Here is a 16,332-nt window from a genome sequence, read left to right as displayed (position 1 = left end):
CAGGACAATTAATTACTCCCAATAAATATGACTTATGCCAGGCCTCTTCTTTAAAGAAGGCTTTTGGACATCTGGTGAGGGTTATTTTTTAACAGGAATAGCTGATGGTTCCTACAGAAAGTTCCCTAGGAGCTATGAGGACTGGAGCCATCAACATATCTAAATGAGCCAGAAGGTAACTAAAGAGCCAAGGGTAACCATAACACTGGAATAATTCTCATATAAATTGAGGTAGATCATAGTGTAAGATTCATACCAAGATACACTGCAAGCATTTCCCCACTGCAAACATTCAGGGGTGTTGGTTTCCTTGAGAAAGAGTCTTCACACAAATACTACGGCTCAGCTTTAAAAGAGGATACAGGTTTAAAAAGAGGATCCCTGTTTGCTTGCTGGGTGAGGGTCAACTGACCCAAATAAAGACCTGCCCCAACAAGAAGTTTCCAGAACCACCAGGCTGGTTAATATTAACTACTATTAACCCAGGAACAAGCTATGGTGAGAAAGGGTTTAGAGATGCTGTGCTCAAGGCATTGATCCACGCAGAACACCAGAGGTATCACCTGCCTTGGGATGCACAGGACTGGCAGCACCACTGCAGAAGGTGGCCAGGACCCTCAGCCAATGGTGCGTTGTCCACCCACAGCAGCTGTTTCACACCAATTGGTGCTGGTGAGGCCTCACTTCAAATCCTGGGGTCAGTTTTGGGCCCCTCACGCCAAGAAAGACCTTGAGGTGCTGGAGCGAGTTGAGAGAAGGGAACGGAGCTGGTGAGGGGCTGGAGCACAAGTGTGATGGGAGCGGCTGAGGGACCTGGGGGGTTCAGCTGGAGAACAGGAGCTGAGGGGAGACCTTCTGATCTCTGAACTGCCTGAAAGGAGCTTGGAGCCAGGGGGGTCGGGCTCTGCTCCCCAGGAACAAGCGCCAGGAGCAGAGGAAACGGCCTCAAGTTGCGCCAGGGGAGGGTGAGGTGGGATCTGGGGAACAATTTCTTCCCCAAAGGGCTGTGGGGCATTGGAACAGGCTGCCCAGGGCAGTGCTGGAGTCACCAGCCCTGGAGGGGCTGGACAGACGGACATGAGGTTCTCAGCGACACGAGTCAGTGCTAGAGTTAGGTTATGGCTGGACTTGATGATCTTAAGTGTGTCTTCCAACCGAAATGATTCTGATTCTATAGCCACGAAACTATTCAGCTGCTTATGAGAAGAGTATATAGGTAGACCCCAAACCTGCAATTCCCTCTATATGTGCACAGCAGTTGGCAGGATGGGCCTTCTGGTGCTCTGATGCTGCAAAGAGCTGAAGCTCTTCCTCGACTCAGGGGGACCTGAGCACACTGAAGCGCTTAATCATCCAAAAACCTTAATTCAGAAGAAACCAGATCCTATCAGAGAGAGCTGAGCTGCCTTGAGAAAGTCTGCGCTTCTTTCTTTGTGAGCTACCGGTCTTTGGAAGATTATAGTAAAGCTGTTCCAAGAAACCAAAATGATCATTTCCTGCTGGAACGCAGTATTTAGCTCGTGGGGTGGCACAAATTACAGCATCCTTATTTTTATTTCAGCATTTATTTGAAGGAAATGTACAACAGAAATCTGATGCTGGCTGTATTTTAAACCCACGAGCAGTCTGTAAACAAGCTAGACCCAGAGAGATTTGCATGTTTCTTCCTGAAACATAAGGAGAACCAGTGAGACAGAATAATTGAAAACAGTTATGGAGACTTTATTTTCTTGTTTTTCCTGGGATTTGCTCTTGGGCTGGCTGTTCCCAACATTAATACCTGGCAGGGATGATCAACTATTTAGAACCTCATTTCCATAACAGTTGATGTGCCGACAGCTCTCCATGGGGAAATCACTGCCCTGGTGGAGGTCACCAATACACCCAAACAAAATAGGGTAGAGAAGGTACTTTTCTTAAAGTGCAGTTTTTTAAAGGGGTCAGAGCAAAGTATCTAAGATCAAGGATGAACATATAAATACCTCTCAAAGAACACATGACTGTGACAACCTTGGTAACCTCTAGACACGTCCTCAAGCCCTTGAAGAAACTTGCCAATTAGCAATATGAACACGTCTGGGTCTCCAAACACGTCCCCTCAGGGGCTGCAGTGATCATGGGATGTAATGGTCAGACTCCAGTTACCCTCACTGGGACAGGCTGCAACCACCAGCACTGCTCATCCAAGCCAACTTATTCACTCCGCTGTTTGCCTAAGGCTTTGCAGATTGGGTAACCCTTCAAGATGATCCTCGTATCTACGCAAACAGCGATGGTCCCACAAATAGAGGAGATAGAAGAAAACCTCATTAAAGTGGATCAATCCTGGGCGCTCACTGCAACTCATTAACTTCAGTGCGGCTCTGGCCCAGTGACCTCTTTGCAGAATCGGGCCCCCGCCAGGGAGTGAGTACAAACACAACCGGAATTTAGGTTAGGAAGGAATTAAGCCAAGCTGGAGTTTGTGCGGGGTATCAATGACGTCCATTCCCTTGACTGAACGAGCTTTCAGCTTCTCAGGCTCACTCACGTTATTAAAATGCCAGCATCAAGGGAAAAAAGAAATCCCAAATAAATCGTTTGCATGCAGATGCTCTCTGTGGTCACGTGCCCACCACGCTGTCACCTGTGTCATGCTCCAGGACATGAAGTGACCACAGGCAAACCCGGTATCTGTGTATCACAGAATCATTTATGTTGGAAAAGCCCCTCAAGATCATCCAATCCAATCATTATCCCACCCCTGGCACTGCCCCATGTCCCTGAGAACCTCATCTCCGTCTGTCCAACCCTCCAGGGCTGGTGACTCCAGCACTGCCCTGGGCAGCCTGTTCCAATGCCCCACAGCCCTTTGGGGAAGAAATTGATCCCCACATCCAACCTCAACCTCCCCTGGCGCAACTTGAGGCCGTTTCCTCTGCTCCTGGCGCTTGTTCCTGGGGAGCAGAGCCCGACCCCCCTGGCTCCAAGCTCCTTTCAGGCAGTTCAGAGATCAGAAGGTCTCCCCTCAGCTCCTGTTCTCCAGCTGAACCCCCCAGTTCCCTCAGCCGCTCCCATCACACTTGTGCCCTATTAAAAGGCAAAGCGGGCAGATTTTAACCCTTAGAGCATTTATACATATCCAAACCCCTTCTGTAGATACCATGTGGAAGAGCTACAATAAACACATATGATGGTGACAGAAACACAGGAGGGTGAGGAAAAGGCTCAGAGAGCCCCAAACCAGCATCTCCACCAAGCTCCTCCCCGCGCTGCTGGGCATCAATTCCGTGCTGGGGGGTCAGACACAACCCCAGTACTCGGCACCCCCCATTGCAACACCAGTACCCCTGGTGCCCTCCATTGCAACACCAGTAACCCCAGTACCCCCAAAGCTGTGGGGCTGCCAGCACAGCAGGGTACAGCTACAGGCAACAAACAGTGTGGAGCCAAAACCTCCAACTGGGTTAAATGGCTCAAAAATGCATGAAAAGGGGAGGTGTATGCTGCTCGAGATCCTCAGCTGTGAGCAGACAATGCCAGCATGCAGTGCAGATGTTTAAGGTATTCTTTTATCATGCTGTAAAAATGTATATACAATTATGGCCGGTAAGCCTCCACAAGCAGATATGAAGTTCAAGGAATGAGAGGGCAGTTTTAGAACCACCCACTGAATTTCTATACATTTTCCACATCCTATCCATGGACTTCAGGTTCGACAGACTAAACCCACACTGTGGCTTTAACTACCACTGCTTAATGTCTTCATTCTAAGAAACATTTTCACATTTTAGAGCTTTCATCAAAGTAGATGCATTTAATTAAAAGCAGACCTATAAAACACTTTGTTTCTATTGCCCTCTTTTCATGATAGCTCAAGTACTATTGCATAATACCCAGTATTTAGTTTGTTGCTTACACTTTAACACTAACCACATTCACAGGTTAAAAATACAATTAAAGGCTACCCAGTCTTGCAAGGCTTCTCCGGACCTATCGGTTCCCCCAGTTAACAGCTGAGCTAACTAATATATCTTCAGTTATGGGCTGTATAAAACTGAATAAAACTCACTTGTTATTGTTTACAGGACTCATAAAAACCATTTCAGTTTACCTTAGCAATCCACCGGGCTAAAACGAACACCCTCAGACCCATACAACCTGCTCAACATATCCTGAAAAGGCTCTGCCTGCTTCATTTTGTGTCTCCTAATAGACTGCCTGCCATATTTCATGCTGAATCAATAAAGTTATATGTGCCCAAATCGACTAAAATGATGTTTGCTGGTATTTCTAACACAAGTAGTTTCTCAATGGGTATTTTGCTCAGTTTACGATAACTCTGGAAGATAGAATGTGCACAGCACGACCATCTCACTACTGGTCAAGTGACGATTTTGCTTAGAAATTAGGTCATTTAAAGAAAAATAAGATGAGAGGACTTGCATCGCATTGTAACTTACAGGGGATGGTTTTCTGGAGGCTGCGAGAGCTGCGTGGGACCAGCCATTGAAACGTACCAAGCCTGGGCTGGGATTCAGGCTGTTGAAGGAAAGCCCGGACAAGTGGCCACAAAAATGTTGTTTATATATCCATCTATATTTATACATAGCCATCTATCATGATATGGTAGGAATAAGCTGCATCAGCATAATCCCCAAGCATGTTATGATTGGACAAAAACTGTGTGATAATGAAATCAGAGAGAGTGTGAGTACGGAGAGAGGAGGCACGACCCAGGCAGCTGAGACACGAAAGGAAGGAGGTTCTGTTAAATTAGCATTTGTGCAAACTATTTCTCGATAAATGGTTTGTAGGTTTTTTTGCAAGTTTTGCCCTGGGATTCCATAGCAGGGAGATGCTTAGAAAGCGCTTTTTGTTGACTCATGAAGTCAGTTTGCAGGATCGGGTCCCAGCCTGACTCTGCCCCACCGAAAAGTTAATGGAAGGTGTTCTGAGGACCAGATGGGGTCTGCGCTCCGCCAAAAAGTACAGGAGCAGGTACCAGCTCCTGCATGACAGAGCCCTGCCTGAGGGGACCCTGCAGTCCTTACGCTACCTGGAAGTTTCACCCGGTGCAGGTTTGGCCCCGGGTCCATCACCTTCCCCATCCCTCCCCACCCCATCAGGATTCTGCCCGGAGATCTGCAAACTGCCTCACCAGAGGATTTATCCACAGGTACAGCAGAGAGGATTTATCCACAGGTACAGTGCACACTCTGAAGAAACAGCTAAGCATCCACAAAGACTCCAAAAACTGAAAAGATGAAGCTTCCCCTATCAAACCCTTCCCAGAAATAAACAGTCGCACCGCCACAAACACACGCCGGTGGGGAAAGGACGTGCACAAAGAGCCTCTCCCTCCCCACAAGAAGTTCGCTGGAATATTCCTCGTCCAACAAAAATGGCATCGGGAGCTCTTACCTGGTAAAATCTGTATTCCCAGCTACCAGCACACTTACAGCACCAGGCTCTCATGGGGCACCGCGCGAGGGTGCGGCGGCAGATTGATGCAGGTCATGGAAGTTTACAGCCAGAAGCAATTAAATAAATTAAAAGAAACCCAAACAAAAACAAAACGAAAATCCCCAAAAAGCCACAACATGACCCAAATGATATCCCTGCAACGGCTGTCTTGCTACAAACCAGATGAGATGAAGGAGGGGTTTTTACTTGCTCTGAGGCATCATATGGAGCTTAATCACAGGCAGTTACGTATATGGTTCTTTTGGCCTTCAATCAAGTGTGTCATTTCGGTGGCAGCTGCCTACGTGATGTAAGCAACCTGGGTGATCCAGTCCTTTGCCAATCGCGGCCTTGTGCAGCTATTTTACAGCTGAACAATGGGGGAATTCGATTTCCCAGGCAATGAGGAGATCCTCTTGTAGTCCAGCAAGCACACGGGGTGACACAGGATCACACACGTTCTCCTCCGGCGGAGTTACCGGCGACCACAGCCCGGCCGATCTCGTCCCGCTATCGTCTCCTGACGGGGCCCAGCTGCATCCCGACGACTTTCCACAGGCTCCAAAAGCCACCAAGAGCCGAGACAAGCTTGCAAGGCACCCGGTGAATTAGTGCGACACGGTGCGGCGTGTGCTAAGGGGGATGCAGCTGCTACACGGCAAACAGTAAAACTTGGTGGGTGGAAAAAGGTCTGAGCTGCTGGTGAGTAACAGGAGAAACAGCTCACGCTCAGGACACCAGCAAAGCAACGGCACCTCAGCCTTCCTTAACGCTTTCCTTTTGCCGCTCGAGAGGGGAAATCAGGAGGCAATCGCTGCAAATCATGTGTTAAATCTGGTGATTCAAATGGTATTGGAAATCAAACGAGGCTGGGCTGAATGCATTAAAGCTATTAGTAGGTATCTGGGTGACCGGCAGGACTCTCTCCGGGCGTCTTTTGGTTGCCGACAGCGGCATGAGGAGGTGTTGGGGGCCAAATTCCTCCGTCGGGTACATTTGTTGATTTTGACAGATTCATTAAGACCCATCTATTCAAACACATGGCAGATGCTCCCTCTGCTCTGGGATCTTCATTCTTATCTAACTCCACGAGAGCAGGACACCGCATAGATACCGAGCACTTATTACATCACCCACGGTACCAACGAGGAAGATGGGCCCAGAAATTCAGAAAAAAAAGGCTTTGTGGGCACCAAAAGTGATGTGACACCGCTCCATGGCAACTTGCTCGCCCCTTTCCACAAACGTGTGCCCACAAGGAAAGCGGGGGGGCGAAACACTCGTGAACAACCCACACAGACACACACACGAGGGGCCGGGGAAGCGAGTGCTCCCGCGGGTCAGCGTGGGCTGGCCGGAGGGGATAAGCATCCAACCCGCAGACCCCCCTGGGCACCCCGCTCCGCGCCGCCCCGTCTAATGAACCCGGCAGAGCTGGACCAGCCCCCGCTCCGGCCAACAGGTCGGCTCTCCGGGGAGCACCGGGTACCCCCCAACCCGGGGCCGGTGCTGCGACCGCGCAGCCGGCTCCCTCCGAACACCCCCCCCGTCCCCGGGCGGTGGACAGCCGGTGCTCCCCATCCTTCAGCGGGGTCTCACCCCCTCCTCGACTCACCTCTCCACCAGCCGGCTCCTCCGCCACAGGTTTGCTCGGCTCCTCTTCCCCCCCCTCCTCCCTCCTCCTCCTCCTCCTCCTCCTCCTCCAGATCGCTCCTGGCCGAGTTATTCAAAGGAGGATGGAGGGAGGAGGCAGAGATCTGGGCGGTGAGGATGGCGGAGCAAAGGAAAAGAAATTTTAAAAAATTTAAAAAATAAAAAAAAATAGGGAACGCTGAAGCACACGGCGCAGCATCAGCCCCCCCATGGCCCCCGCAGCCCCCCGGCCCCACCGCGCTCCCCCCGGCCAGGGCGGCGCCGCAGCGCCCGCCCGGGGAACACCCTCCGCCGCGGCCCACCTTGCGGCAGCCCCCCCTTAACCCCTTCCTCGCCGGCACCTCGGCACCAGCCACCCCCTCATTCTCCACCCCCCCAGCCCCGAATACCCCGAGCGATGCTGCGGGCGGGGAAGCGGGGCCGCGCTCCGGGTGCTCCATCCTCCAGCAGCTCCCACCGCCCCTATTTCCTCCCTCCCGGGGGCAGCTGGGAAAGAGCACGACCCTCAACAGTCCCCGACCACACAGGAATTAGCTCTGTGAGGCTCAGTCCCCCTAGAAAGTTCACTCCCCAAAAGCTCTGCAGGTCTCTTTTTAGCATGGGGGGATCGGCTGCTGGTTCCTTATTTAGAAACAGCAATGGAGGAATGTAAACCACATCTCCACGTGTCTCCCGTGTGCACAAAGGTGTGCATTTCCCTAACCCAGTGTCCCAGCCTGCCTAAACCTCTGTTTGATGTTGAGCAGCAGAGCAAGTAGTTACAAATCACTGATGCTGGCAGCTCCGGGGGGTCCTGACTTCAACGGAGTGGCAGAACAAGAGCTTGAGGGAGAGCACCTCTCCCAGCTTGCTGTGAACATCTCCTTAGGCTGCTCGACTACCACCACAGATCAGCCAGGAGATACCTTTCCTTGCTGCAGTCATCTTCGGTGGCTTGCCAGAGCTGGCTTGTCTTTCTGCTTCCTTTTCTAAATGCACCAAAGGCTCTTTGAATCACTGCCCAGTAGTGGTAAACCCACTGGAAAAGCCACATCTGGGGAAAAGTGAGCCAGGTTTCTTCCAACAGGGTGAAATTTTGCTGAAGATCATTGAGGAAAGGTGATGGTGAAATCAGCTGACTGCAGGAGAGTCTCTAATGAGAACCCAACACAAGTCATCTAAAACTGCCTTGGTCAAACCTGGGAAACAGCCTGGGGAGCCACCCAGCATCTCCAGCAACGCTCTGAGCACCAAACAAAGCTGCAGAATAAGTGTTGATTTTATGGCTCAAAACTGTTCAACTCACATCCTCCTGTGTTGTATTTTTCTGATGTCAAATCCTTCCCATCTCCTTCCTTCCAGCCTCCCGGGCCATGCCATTCCCCAGGCTGGGATTTTACCATCAGAAGGAACACGATCGCTGGCTCAGGAACCTGAGGCAGAGGGATTTTGCTTTCTCTGCTCCTCACACACACTAAAAATCCCATCTCCATCGATATCAAACTATTTCTGCTCCACCAGCTGAGCTGTGCTCCACAAGCACAGGATTTCTGCATCCTTCTGCCCCTCACTGGGGGCTGGGATGGAGGCACAGGAATTTAACTATGGTCCCTTATAAACCATAAGGGCTGTGCAGGCCTGACTACATCTTGCAATTTTACCATTTGTATTAAGTTAGCTGCCTTCCTATGTCCAGAGGGAAGATTATTCCCGTTCCAGTAACGTGGCCCTCAGCACCATCAGTGGAAGGTGAATGACAGGACTGTTTCAGCACAATCTCTTCTTAATTTCTTTGTTTGCTCGACCTGTAAGGAAACTTTCAGCTGTGAGTCCCTCAGCTTCAGCTGGGCTGCTTGGATGAGCAAATTGGGGGCAAAGCTCCTCATTGGCAGAACATTATTCCCTGCCTTTAGCTAATTTCCTCTCCTTCAGCTCTGGAAGACATTAGCCAAAAAGGTTCCAACCTTCATGGCTGAAAACAGTAGCTGGAAAATCCATTAGGCTTATATATTTGTTATTAAAAATTGTTAGAGAACCAAATTCTCATTAATGCTTAAATACATCCAGAACATCTACAAACTTGTGTCTGCGTAAGGAGAACAAGCCAGTGACCCCTTTCTCTTTTTTTTTTTTTTTGTTAAAATACAGAGCTGATCGTGTCAAATTTTCTGCTTTAAGGAGATGGTAGAAAGGCAGGTCCACCCAGCAGGGGGTGGCAATGGGAGGGGATGCTCTCCGGGAGGAGAAGTCTACCTCGGAAATTAGCATGGCGACATTCACGTTGCGCTCCTGAAAATGATACGGTGAGAGACAATATAATACTAATGTGCCAAAGTAACGCGCTGAAAAATTATGCAAGGCAGGGGAGGTTGTTGTGAGAGACCTGCCTGGCTGCCTGTTGGGGACCGGCGATAGTTGTCACTGTCAGCGCTGAGCTGTCACTCTAAGGACAAGTGGATTATCGCTTGATGTAATTTGCTATCAAGCTGTTGTACACCAGTCGGAGTGAGTACATTTGGGTACCACCCAGCTCATGAAGAGATGCTCAGCAAACTCACGGCCGCGTAGGCACTGCAAGGTCTTCATTTCATTGCCGATCCCTCTTTTGAGACCAGGGAAAGCATCAGGTGAAGACACGATAAATATGGCAGCAATAAATGCGGCATCCAAGGGGAAGCTAGTGTGTGATTTTAGAAGAGGCTGCTGTTTTAAAAGCATCCTATATAATATCTAGATGCAAGGCCCGGAGAGTCAAACTTAGAGGTCCCTTAGATAAGAAAGTTCTCTATTGAAATGAAATGGTTTTGCTCAGCTAGGGATTACCCACCGAAATTAAAACTCTGAAAGATCTGTAAGGCCCACTGAAGTGAGGAGAGCTGTAATTATTCCTCATTGTATTGGGGAGGGGATCTCTGGCCAGTCCAGTTTTAAATATCCTGAGAAATACATTTTCGACCGCTCCCTGGAGAGGGCTCAGTAACATCACACAGTCCAATGGGTCTCACGAGTGGGATAAGTTTTTCAACTTTCAGCTTACATTTGTGTATTGCTTAATTTCATCCCATTATTCCTGATGAAACACTTCATGGAAGGCGTACAATTGCTCCCTAGCCTGGATTTTTATGTTTTAATGATGGTTAATTATTCCTGGAGAAACTTTTTTTTTTTTTTTAACTTTTTATCCATCTCACTTTTGTGCTGGGTGCTTCATTCTGAAGTTTAATTAGCACATTTCAGAACTAAATATCTAGATTAAATCATTGCCGAGCGAGCTCCGCTCGAGGATTTATGATCCTCGTGCACAGCCTTTATTGTACCTGCCAAGTCAGGCAACTGATTTATTGATCGATGGGTTATTTGGGCTGGGAGTGAGCCAGCCGGGTACTGCAATGGCCTCGGGCAGAGAGGAAGAGGAGGGATGAAGATGCTGCTGCTGATGGGCAGAATGGGGCATCCTGCAGCTCCATCACGCCGCGGTGAGGGTGCCGCACACACTAACAGCAGGTTTGGGCCACAGAAACACCGGCAGCTTCACATCTCCAGCCCCACCATCTGCTGGGATCCGAGGTTTCATTTCAGCCTATTAGTGAGATTGGGGCTGGCTGCAAGCATCAGATGTAGGCACAGGTTTGGCACCGCTCCATCCCCTTTCCTGCTGCCTCAAACGCCAAGATTTTGGTTCAAGCTCATCTGCAAATGCTAAAAAAGCTTCAGTTTTTTGCAACAGAGTCCACCCGAGTGGAGCTCATCACATTACGAGACCTTCAAGGAGGAAAAAAATCCCCCAAGACCGACAACCTAGAGCTCCTTTTAATTACATTATCTCAACAAACTAAAGCTTTAGACAAATGCGATTACACCCACAAAAATCTGCTTGCTCCCAACTGAGAGTCCAAACACTCGTGGCTTAACCAGGGCCAGAAGAACACGCTGTGGAGATGAATGAACGCTGACACTCTTCCCCGCGAGAAAGCTCGACACGCAGCGAGCCCATGCCGGGGGGGTTGTCTCCCGAAAAATCAACAGAAATGCCCATGTACGAGAGAAAAGCACCTCCTGTTCGTGCCGCCAAGCAGACTGGTTTTACTCTGATTATTTACCCAGAGCAGCTCTGGCACACTGTGTAATACAAACGGATAAGGACTCAGCCCTTCGCCAGCCCACAAAAACACGATGACTTGTCCGCGCAGGCACCGCGGGGCAGACGGCCCCAAACCAAACCCAGAAAACTCACAATGAATTTCAGCGGGGAGGGCTTCTCGTTGTTGTTGTTATTTTGTTTTGCTCTTAGAAAGATAGCCCTGTAATTTAGTGACTCATACGTTCTACATCCTTTGTTGCTTTTCATTTTCAACATCTTTAAGCTGTTTGTGGAGAACACGCTTATTTTTAGACTTCCCATCAGCGAGAGACATTTTAGCTGGTTCAGAGGGGAAAAGCTCCATTGAGACTTTTGTGTCTGGGGTGTTAACAGGCACGTTTCCTGCCAGGGAGATATTTTCTTCCTTTTCCTTACTTTTACATCTCACTTGGGATCTGGGCAGTGATTTTTCAGGCTGTGCCCTGTGCTGTGAGTGGGGTCTCTTGGGAATGCACCAAGCTCTGACCTGATGGAGGGAGGACGAGGATGGTACAAGCGAAACCAGACACGTGTTGGAGCACAAAGAGCAAACGGGGCTCTCAGGATCACTAATCATCTTCCTCCTTCATCAAACCTGCGCATGTCAGGCCATGCCCCAGAAAATAAGCAGGTAGGGCGATGGGGGAGAGCACCCCACAAGTGAGCACTGACCCGCGTTTCTCCATGCTGGGGCAAAAAACTGAGGGGTGTGTTAGGCATTTGGGTGAATTCAGTTAATTTTAAAAGCTAATGTTTTAATATGGAAAATTAAAGACTTTCCAGAAAAATTGACTTTGCAAACCAGAAAATGCTTTCTGAGTCAGTTAATAGCTTAGGGGGTTGGGTTACAAAGTCTAACACCTCCTTTCAGTTTGCAGCTCAAAAAAGATTTTAGGGAACTTTCAAAATAAAGGAAATTTCAAAATGAAAACTGGCTTTGTAGCCCTCAAAGAATTGGCTCCGTAGCCCTCAAAGCAAAGCACTTCACGCACACACACAAAAAAGCGCCCAATCCTATTTGCTTCTCATTTTTTTTTTAAGTTTTAATGAAGTCAATCAACAACAGAAAGGCCTCCAAATGAAAAGCACACAGGTACCAAGCATCTCCGAGCCTGCAGATGTGCATTTCTCCACCTTCTGCAGGCGTTACAGTGCATCACTGCCCAAGATCACTCAGGCGCGGACGCTGCTCTGAGATTAGAGCAAGAGATGGAGGGAAGGGACACATCCTGCTGCTCCGCATGCACGGGACAAGAGGTGGCCCAGGCCAGACTCAAAACCATGTCCTGGACTCTACAGACTTGATGCTGAAATGTCCATGCACTTCCAATGGACACTTTGCTTTGCACTGTGGAGATATTTTGTTTTTCCCAGCGCTTGTCACCCTGAGGCAGGCAGCAGGACAGGAGGAGCCACCGTCCCCGCAGTGTCCCCTGGCGCAAGATCGCTCCACAGCTCACACATGCGGTTTGGCCCCGCACCGGCTGCCAAGCTCAGAACCAGCTCCCGCGCCCAGAAACAATCCCGGCTCTTTGGCCAGCGCCAAGGAGCGTTTTCCAGGACGCTTTTGTAATCTTGCTGAAAGCCACAGCGCTAATGGATGGCTGGAAATGCTCCACAGCTCCCTGGATGTCACTGCACCCAGGTGTCACAGACAAGTCTGAGACAGAATCATAGAATCATTCTGTATGGAACAGACCCTCAAGATCATTGAGTCCAACCGTAACCCAACTCCAGTACTAACCCATGTCCCTGAGAACTTCATCTAAATGCCTTTTAAACCCCTCCAGGGCTGGTGACTCCAGCACTGCCCTGGGCAGCCTGTTCCAATGCCCCACAGCCCTTTGGGGAAGAAATTGTTCCCCACATCCAACCTCAACCTCCCCTGGCGCAACTTGAGGCCGTTTCCTCTGCTCCTGGCGCTTGTTCCTGGGGAGCAGAGCCCGACCCCCCTGGCTCCAAGCTCCTTTCAGGCAGTTCAGAGATCAGAAGGTCTCCCCTCAGCTCCTGTTCTCCAGCTGAACCCCCCAGGTCCCTCAGCCGCTCCCATCACACTTGTGCTCCAGCCCCTCACCAGCTTCATTGCCCTACTCTGTTTTTGTTCTGCAGTCTCCCCACATTGTAAGACTCAATAGTAGGTTCAGAGGTTCATGACTCATGTTTTTTGTCCTGTCCAGAGCTTTCTTTCAGGGATGCATCACCCAAACCAGCACAGCCGTGAGTCCCGTGCGCAGCTTTCTGCCCTGCCTGTTATCAGGCAACAGCTTCATGTTCGCACAAAGCCAGGACTCAGCATCCACCATCTCCCCATCACATATTTCCATGCAAGATATGCACCTTCTCTTGTGCTACCAGCCTTTGCCACTTCCAAGCACCCCTGAAACTCCATGAAATTTTTCATCTAAAGCTCTACACAAGCAACAGAGAACACACCTTGGGTTCTTGGGCAAACCGCAGCATGACGTGTCATCGTGAGTGCCAGCAGAATGAACTAATCATAGAGTCACAGAATCATTTTGGTTGGACAAGCCCCTCAAGATCATCAAGTCCAACCGCAACCCACCCCTGGCACTGCCCCATGGCCTGAGAACCTCACCTCCGTCTGTCCAGCCCTCCAGGGATGGTGACTCCAGCACTGCCCTGGGCAGCCTGTTCCAATGCCCCACAGCCCTTTGGGGAAGAAATTTTTCCTATGGGGAGTAAACCCATGATGGACACCTGCCCATCAGGCCAAGCTGAGGTCCTCACAAAACCGTCATTACAATACTTTGCTCAAACACTAATGACCCAAACTCATCGGCCAGTGGGTCAGGAGCGGCACCTCCGAGAGGAGCTGGCTCAGGGAACGGGCTGTAGCACGCATGAGGATAAATGTGCACAGGCTGGAGGGTGGACAGTGTCAATAGGATGAGTTTGTTCTATTATTTATCGTGCCATATGCCCCAGCACTCGAGCCACAAATCTGAGCCATCAGCTGTGAACACCTGTCAAGGAGTTGAGTAATTTTCCAGTTTCTGGGTAGAATAACTGGAGACAATAAAGCTGATTTAATCAGTAAGTACTTAGCTCCAGAAACAGTGGCTTAAAAGAAAAATCTCCCTATATTTTTTGAAAGCCTTTCTGCATTAGAGTTCACACAAGAAAAACTCCTTAGTAGATGTACAGCAGTACCGTAGCAAGGGAGGTATCAGCCAAATGCATGGTGGAAAGGAGATAAACAATATACTGTGTCCTCCTGCTTGTCCACAGCAGACGAATTCCCTGTTTAGAAAGCCCAATAAAAATTTAATTCTTTTATTACAACTGCATCCACTCCATATTGTTTCTCCGAGGAGAAAAATAAATATGTGACTTTGAAGTCCTGCAGTGCCACCAAGAACATATTTTTTCCCGAAGTATCTCAAAAGTAGCAAAAAAGATGAAAAAAAAATTAATGACTGCTAACAGCTGAAACAGATGGTCTGCTGTGAATCCCCACAGCCTCCTGCGACTGTGAGTCAAGCCGCTTTTCAAAATGGTGAAGACAAAAAATAATTTTAAAAAATCAAATTCCAAGACTATCAAGCTTCCAAAAATCCAGCTGGACTTCCCAGGTGGCAGCCAACAGAAAAGGAGGGTTTGGCTGGTTTGAACCCACCTGAGTGCCCCTTGCCCTCACATCACGTGCACATCGATGGTCCAGTTATATTTGCATTCAGCACAGTCCCCATGGGATGTTTCCCTGGGTTGAGCTTTTCCTCTAGGGTTTTACCTAAGGATCCTTTACACTGTAAGATTCCCAACGCGTGCACCCACTGCTGGTCCCCAGCGCTGTCCCCACTGCCCACTCTTGGGACCTGGCAGCATCCCGACCACCCATCACCCTCGACAAGCAGCCCCCCACGCAAGGAACGGTTTGAGATGAGAAAAATCACTTGCCAGGAGGGAAATTCAGGTTGCCTGCTTCTCTGCTGCGGTTCCTCCTTCTCCCCAGGAGACTCGTCCCCTCGGCCACCTTCATGCTTGGGCTGCCCCTCTCCACGGTTTTCGATCAGCCCCATCAGGCAGATGAGACAAAAGGTTCTGGGAGACGTGCGAGCTCATCATGGGGACATCAAAACCGGGAATGTGACTCTGTAAAGGAATGGACAGAAACTTCACTGCACGCACAGTGCCAGTTTATCATTTATTTAAATTCGATCTTTCAATAATTCATGCCAGCCTTTCACTGTGCAGCAGGACAACAATGGCAGGAGTGCAGTGAGGCAGGCAGAGAATAACCACATCTGGAACAGATGTTCAGTTCTAAATAAAAGCTGATTTTGCAGAGAATGTTAAATGCCATGGGAATAGTGTGCTCTGGGACACAGCCCTGCGCCTTCCAGGGGGCAACAACAATTTGCTCATATGTTTTGCAATGTGGAGTTGGCAGAGATCAAATGGGACATCCAGGACTGGCTTCAGCTGCAGCCCAGCGCTGGTGGGAGAGCAGACCTGCAGCAGCAGACCCACAGCGGCTGCGGGCGTCTCCTCCGAAACGCCAGACAGGTGCTGATACAGCATCTTGGAACGTGAACACGCGATGCCATGAGACCTCCTAAGAGCAAACCATGCTCTGTGTCCTCTCCCAGCAGCCTGGACCACATCAGCACAGGTTCCCTGCACATGGTCAAGAGTGTCCACCTCCCTGCCACGGAGATGTTCCTGGTGTTCCTTGGAGTGAGCTGGTCCCAGCCAAATATCCCACGTTACAGATGTGGGTGCAAGTGCCCTTGCACAAGAGGAGCAGCCAAAGCCACCCATGCACTTGCCACAAGGCCCACAGGTATCTCTGCAGGGCACCCCAACCTCCAAGCCCCCAGGCAGAGTGTCCCCATTGGCAAGCATCTCTTCTCCAGCTGTGACACGCAATATCTCAAAGTCTGACCAATACTGTATCACTAAGCTCCTGTCCATCACCACCCACCTGCTGCAGCATCGCCATTCCAAAGGCACCTGCAAAACTCATTCCCTTGACCATACCTCTCCACTCTCCCCCTGCTCTTCTGCATGCAAAACGAGCCACTGTCTCCACTGCCAGGAACATTCATGGCTTGTACCTGGTTGACCCACCATCCCCAGTTCCTGTTGGGACACCAGCCTGGGCCTTCAACCAT

The 16,332-nt window shown here is 49.8% G+C and overlaps 1 protein-coding gene across 2 annotated transcripts in view; it reads right to left on the bottom strand.

Moving 5' to 3' along the window:
• Window positions 1-7,186, bottom strand: part of CALN1 (calneuron 1) — a 133,267-nt gene extending 126,081 nt beyond the window's left edge. The window contains exons 1-2 of one of the 2 annotated variants that reach the window (XM_071816940.1): window positions 7,061-7,186; window positions 5,404-6,259 (exon numbers count right to left, since the gene is read on the bottom strand). The gene's annotated coding sequence lies outside the window, so the exon portion shown is untranslated. The remainder of the gene's footprint in view (window positions 1-5,403; window positions 6,260-7,060) is intronic. The other variant, XM_065853361.2, reaches the window with a different exon arrangement.
• Window positions 7,187-16,332: the final 9,146 nt, after the last annotated feature.

This window comes from Patagioenas fasciata, chromosome 19 (genome assembly GCF_037038585.1).
Source record: "Patagioenas fasciata isolate bPatFas1 chromosome 19, bPatFas1.hap1, whole genome shotgun sequence".
Classification (NCBI taxonomy): Eukaryota; Metazoa; Chordata; class Aves; order Columbiformes; family Columbidae; genus Patagioenas; species Patagioenas fasciata.
The sequence above is the reverse complement of the archived record's forward strand: the minus strand, read 5'-3'. Positions and strand labels throughout refer to the sequence as shown.